The sequence below is a fragment of the Mauremys reevesii genome, linkage group 8, assembly GCF_016161935.1.
Source record: "Mauremys reevesii isolate NIE-2019 linkage group 8, ASM1616193v1, whole genome shotgun sequence".
In the NCBI taxonomy this organism is placed as follows: domain Eukaryota; kingdom Metazoa; phylum Chordata; order Testudines; family Geoemydidae; genus Mauremys; species Mauremys reevesii.
In genome coordinates, this window is record NC_052630.1 from 17,595,815 (window position 1) to 17,601,814 (window position 6,000).

The 6,000-nt window shown below is 43.5% G+C and overlaps 1 long non-coding RNA gene across 2 annotated transcripts in view; it reads left to right on the top strand.

Moving 5' to 3' along the window:
- LOC120369675 overlaps window positions 1–4,869 on the top strand; it is a 43,060-nt gene extending 38,191 nt beyond the window's left edge. Inside the window, exon 6 of one of the 2 annotated variants that reach the window (XR_005583320.1) lies at window positions 4,700–4,869. This is a non-coding gene — a long non-coding RNA (uncharacterized LOC120369675). The remainder of the gene's footprint in view (window positions 1–4,699) is intronic. The other variant, XR_005583318.1, reaches the window with a different exon arrangement.
- The last annotated feature ends 1,131 nt before the right edge of the window (window positions 4,870–6,000 follow it).

Genomic DNA, 6,000 nt, shown 5'->3' on the forward strand with positions numbered 1-6,000 from the left:
TCATCCTGGGTCAGTGTGGTGAGGAGAGCTCCCTCTTTTATTTCAGTCAGAGAAAAGACCCTGCGTAAAGAGGAAAAGCAGGACAGAATGAGAAATGGGAGAGAGCTGGCAGGAGCTTGAGACCTAAAAGGCAGAGAGAAAAAGAGATACACGAAGGAATATGCTCCCCTGAGGGAAAGGAGAAACAAGTAGCTCTCAGTGGAAGAGAAGGCGAGAGAGAGAGAGAGAGAACAAGTGTATCCTGGAAGCAGAGAGGAAGAGAGATGCTGGAAAAAGAGGACCCAGGTAGCTAGGACCTTGCCAACCCTGAGAGAGGGGGCCTTAAAGGAGACAGCTCAGATTATAGACTAAGAACAAACTGTTTTGTTATTGCAGGGAAATTTATATGGCTGGATTGCTGGGATTTTATAAAAGAGCTTCAAAGCATCTAAAGTCCACACATACAAGGAACAGCCTGGATTTTTTTTCATATAATTATAGGAAAATAAGGTAGACGAGACCTTGGAGCTTCCAGCCCTGACAGTGCTCCTTCAATACACGCTCTTGTGTGACAACTGAATTGATAGCATGAGGACTCATGTTATTAAAAGTTTAACAATATTCAGAACCATCTGTTCCCCACATACACTCACAGCACTTGCAATTTGCCACAACTGTCATTTAAAGCGGTCTCAGTCCTGCAGAACAATAGAAGGACAAAAGAAAAGTACGTATACTACATGATGGCTGATCTCTGTTATGACATTTATATCCACTGGTGAGGAGGGATGGCGTGAAGATGTCTGTCAGACCAGAGCTCAGCCAACGTGTATTCCACTTACTGGGGCAGAGTCTCAGCTTGATGGGTGCGCACATCTCCTGACAGGATTCAGGGGTGTTAGGTGCATTCACAGAGAGAATTACGGACCCCAGTGTATAGAAATACAAAGTATATATTTATGAGCAGAGCAAACAAGCTCTGTGCAGTGGAAGTGGCGTATAGTGAACTCAGAAATAATGGAATTCCTTTCAGAAAACCAGAGAAATGGACCTGTAGCGGTGTATGTACATCCCGTCCCCTGTTGCAGCAGGTGATGGGGGTGCTGACACCCACAGTCACTGTCTACCCAACTGTTTCAGACCTCACAGTGGTCAGATTCAACACAGCTACCCTTGGGGTCAGGGCTGTGTGGCCCAATGGCCAGAGATGAAGAAGTTGGCTGCCACCCAGGGGTGAGTGGCAGCAGGGCTGGTAGGGGGACCTGGCCCCTCTCTCTCCACCACGTCCCGGCCCAGGGTCCTGTCATTGGTGATTGTGGTCACTGCCCTGTCAGAGGGGATCCTATCGCAACATGCTGACTGTCTTCGTGGTACCACTCACTACACCCCTCCCGGGCCACTTCCTACTGTGAGTCCTGAAGCCAGAGGTCCATTCGTCGTCAGGATTTCCGAGCTCCTTTGTATGGGTAGCTGGTTGGGACTCCGACTCCCGTCGACTGGCTCTAGGCAACCAGTCTCCAGTCTGGGCCTCAGGCTCTCTGGTTCCTGCAATTGGGAGCTGAAGTGGCTCCCAGGCTGGAGCCTCCACCAAGCATCCTTTGTCTCCAGCAGTCAGCCCAGAATGAGCTGGGCTTCTCTCCTTTATACTAGTGCAGCATTTGGAGCATGCCCCATCTGGTCTAAGGGGCGGGACTTCCGCCACCCATTGCATGGGATTAACCTTTTCCTGCCTAGTGCGTGGTATGCACGCCCTGTCACAGGACCCTATCACGAATTTGGGGGGGAGTTCACAACCAGGGTTGAAACAGAATGGCTCAGGTCCTTCATGTGCTGATTGCAATGTCAGGGAACCTCTTCAATGGGATGAGGTGTCTTTGGGAGAGAAAAATTAATTATGAAAAGGTTCTTCTAAGTAGTGTGCAGATGGTATTTTCTTCAGATATGTCTAATAGTGTAGTACTTTACAAATACTAATTCATTAACCCTCACTATAGTCCTGCTAACCGTTATTATGATGATTTAACAGAAGGATTTCCCCATAATGTCATCTCAACATCCATTAGGGTGCATGCAACATCAGAACGAGATGGGCCTGCATCAAAATGCCGCACACACTCATGCTGATCACCAAACGATGTAAGAGCTTGATGCAAGTACCCTCAAATTTTGATAGGGGCAGTACCTGGAACCCAGATCAGATTCTGTGACTGGCCCCTAGCTCTATAATGGGTCAAACCAAACCACTGGTCTCAGAATCTCATGCGTGGGGAAACGGCAGGTTAAGGGGAGAGCACACTCCAACCTAGCACCAACACCAGCAGATTAAAGGCGCTAATACACAAGGGGAATTTTACCTTGTCCTGTATTAGGCTGTCTCCCTGCAACCTACCTGGCAGCAGCAGCTGCCTCACCTGTCATGACTAAGCCGCTCCCATGACCTACTCCCAATCAGGAAATGAGGACAGGGACTCACTTATAATTTCTATACTACACTAACAGTTTTCAAATACAAAATGCAAATCTTGACTTTTTTATTAAAGATGTTTAAAAACATGTCAATCTGGTGGGAGTGAAATGTCAAAAATGTGATGATCCCCAAACGACTTTCTTGCAATTATTGCACTTGAGCCCATATGGCTGGTTCTTGGAGCAGCAGAAGAGAAAAAGATGTAGGATGCTTTATTTTCAAAGGATATTTAGTATTAGTCCTCACAAGCCTCTGAGGTAGACAAGTGTGGTTCTTCCATTTTATAGATTGGGGGAATAGGAAGTAAGGATGGTTAAAGTGGGTTGCCCAAGATCGTACAGTGTTAGAGAGACAATTATTACTCAGTGATTCCTGGCCCCAAGGGCTCTCTCCTGACTAATCCCTGTACAGGATTGCTTAGGGATTTGTTCAGTCACCATAGAGTTTTTCCTCCATTTTGATACTATAACTATCATCATAAAATGCAATTAGCTAGAGTCAAACTGTTCAGCATTAAACTAATTATTGTCCTATGAAATAAAATACAAAAAAACTATTCCCCAAACACTTAAGAATGGATCCAGTTCAGAACTACAGTCCAAGGCCCCCCTCTGCATATCTTACCATTTACAAGAAGTGTGTAGTGAATGTTCCACTGGGAATGTCTCTGAGAACACCCACTGATCACCTCAGCTTGGCAAAGATTGGCAGGTAATGCAGTCTGATGCACAAAAAGGAAAGACACATTTTATAAGGAGGTAATTCCAAGACAAAAACTGAACATGGTGCACAAATGGCCCAAATTCCCCTCCCTCCACCTTCCCCAAATTTCAACTAATGAAGTTTAGAGTAAATAAAAAGTCTTGATTGCAAACTGTTAGTCAAATTTTGTGTGTGTGTGCGCATTTCCTCCTCTCCTCCAGAGCCATCTGCAGGTGCAGCTGTTTGCATATGTAAGCACCTACATTTGCACACACCAGCCAGGTGTTGGCACCCCCAGATTTCTGAACAAACTTGTGTTAATTTAATGTTAACATTAAGGTTTGGTTTAACTTAACCCACTCTCATCTGCAGACCACAATACCTTGGAGTGGTCTTTTATCCCCCTCCTCCCGTCAACCCCGCTCCCCCAAAATGAAGGTAATCGTTTACACAGAAGTCAACAAAATGCCAGAGTGCAGAGTTAGAAAAGTAAATACTTCAGTTACCCTTCTTAAGCCAGAAGCTCCCTCCCTCAGCCCTTGTGTTCAGATGCCAGTTGAACATTGCCACAGTCCGAAATAAGACCTGTGGGTCTCCCATGGCAGATGCTGCCACTGCTATAGCCTAAAGGCCCTGCAGCCAGCCAAGGGCAAAATCTTTAATTGAACATCAAACTTCAACTTTAAATCTGAAAAAATTAAAAAAACTCAAAAGACAAGATGTTAATGTCTCTGAACCTCTTTAAATGAACTTCTAACTGCAGCTAATGTGAACCACACAGTACTGGGGAAAGGTTTGTGATTAGCAACTACACAGAAGGCCTTTGTCCCTCTAGGGTTGTGTATGGACTCCAGTGCTAGACAATCAATGGCAAAGGAACCTAAAGAGGCTTTCTTCTTTAAGCAGGAAATAAACCAATGTGGCAAATAACAACGAATGCTACAAGATTACAAATAGACAGACCAAGAATTATTGGCTGATATTACTCAGCAAATAAAATTGCACAGCAAATATATTGCAGAAAATTGTTAACTGCACATGGACAAATACATGGGAAAAAAAGGCAAAGTTTGACAGAAAATTATTCACTATGAATTGTGTGTGTTTGTCTGTTTTATGCTGCAAGACTTTAATCCGGTATCAAAAAAGAGGCAGCCCCTAAGCGAGCGGTCCCTGCAGGGAAATAAGCCATGCGAAAGAGTTGTTTGGAAATGGTGGAAGGGCCTCCTCCTGGAAAAGGGCCAGTTCTTCCCTGAACATAAAATATAAAAGAAACCAGGCCTTGCAGATGCCACTATCTGCCAGCCTGTAATTAATAAATTATTGAGACAATCCTGAAACAATTAGATGAATAAGGGGATGAAAGATCCTATAGGAAGACAGACATCCCCACTGTTTGGGGAGGATCTAAACTATCGTGTCCAAAAATTGTTTTAATCTCCTGCCATCAGATAGTGCTGAGCACTTCAGAGGTGGAACAGGCAGTTGTGATTGAAGACAATTAGGGGCAGGGACTCATTGTGTCCTTTTTCATCTCCTTTTCCTTTGCAGTTCAGGAGACAGATACGTTTCATCTTGTTGCTAGGGCACAGTCAGAAAGGAGTAGTTTGAACTCCTTCCTGCTGCTCCTTGGAGGAACAAAGGAGACACTTCTGAATCCAGTCCTCTCTGGAGACCTACCACCACCCACCCGTCACCCTCTGTAAACATGGGCTGTCTTGAAAGGACAGTGCCTGGGATCTGGGGACTGCCTTTGAATGGGAGAGACCCATGGGGGACAGAGTGGATCACTCACTCAGCTCAGAAGACCAGCAGGCACGCTCTGAACTGTCAAAACTCTTGTAGCACCAGTGGTTTTCAGCAAAATGCATGAATAAAAATTAAATAAACTGAACAGGAAAATCAAAGTTAAAGTATCTAAGAGTCTTTTTATCAGAGTTCCATCAAAAGCTCCCTCAGTAATTCTGATTATTTTTATTATTTAAGAAATGCTGCTTTTTTTTTTCCAGGAGAAGAGAGAGCCTGGTAAAAATAAGATCACAGGATCAAAGCAGTTAGGGATGGAAAGGCTTATTAGATCAGCAAGTCCACTCGCTGCAAGATCATTCGAGGCCTCAAATATAGATTCAGAGCTTTCTGAGTCTTTAACAGAAGAGGTGAGAGTGTTGAATATTTAACAAAGACAGCTTTTCTCCCCACTGCTTCTTGGGTATTTTAATTGTATGTGTGTTAATATAAACAAAGGAAACAGTTTTAAACAGTCTGAAAAAATTGCTTCCTTCAACAGATAATCACAATTCACTTGCATAGTATCTCTGATATAATAATCCTACCAGTTCCCCAGCCATCTATAGAGTTTTCTAAGGAAACCAGGGTGCTGAAGGCCTGAATTTCTAGTTTTTTTTAAAAAGTAGAAAACAGCTGTTTTGATTTTGAAGGAAAAAAAAGCTTCCATAGAGAAGGGGGCACAAAACATACTTGTTTTTTTTTCCTTTGCAGGGCAACTTTAACTGATTCTACACTTTATCTTGGCCAGTCCTAAATTCCACTAATTCCCAAGGAAGTAGCTACATTATTTTTTTTCTGTCTTAATTTAGTGATGGGAGAACTTCACAATATCTGGGGTACATATTTTATTGAGATAAGCACCCAAAACCTGGAATATACATCCCAAAGCTTTATTTAAATAATCTTACTCTCTGGAGTCTTAAAATGTCATATTCATATTCTCTCTTCCTTTCTCTCATGACCAAGACTTCCTGTTTCTTTAAGTTCAAGAAACATCACCCGCCTGATTCTGCATTGCCTGCACTCTTGTGTAGTAATTGACATGAATGCAAAGTGGGTGTAAA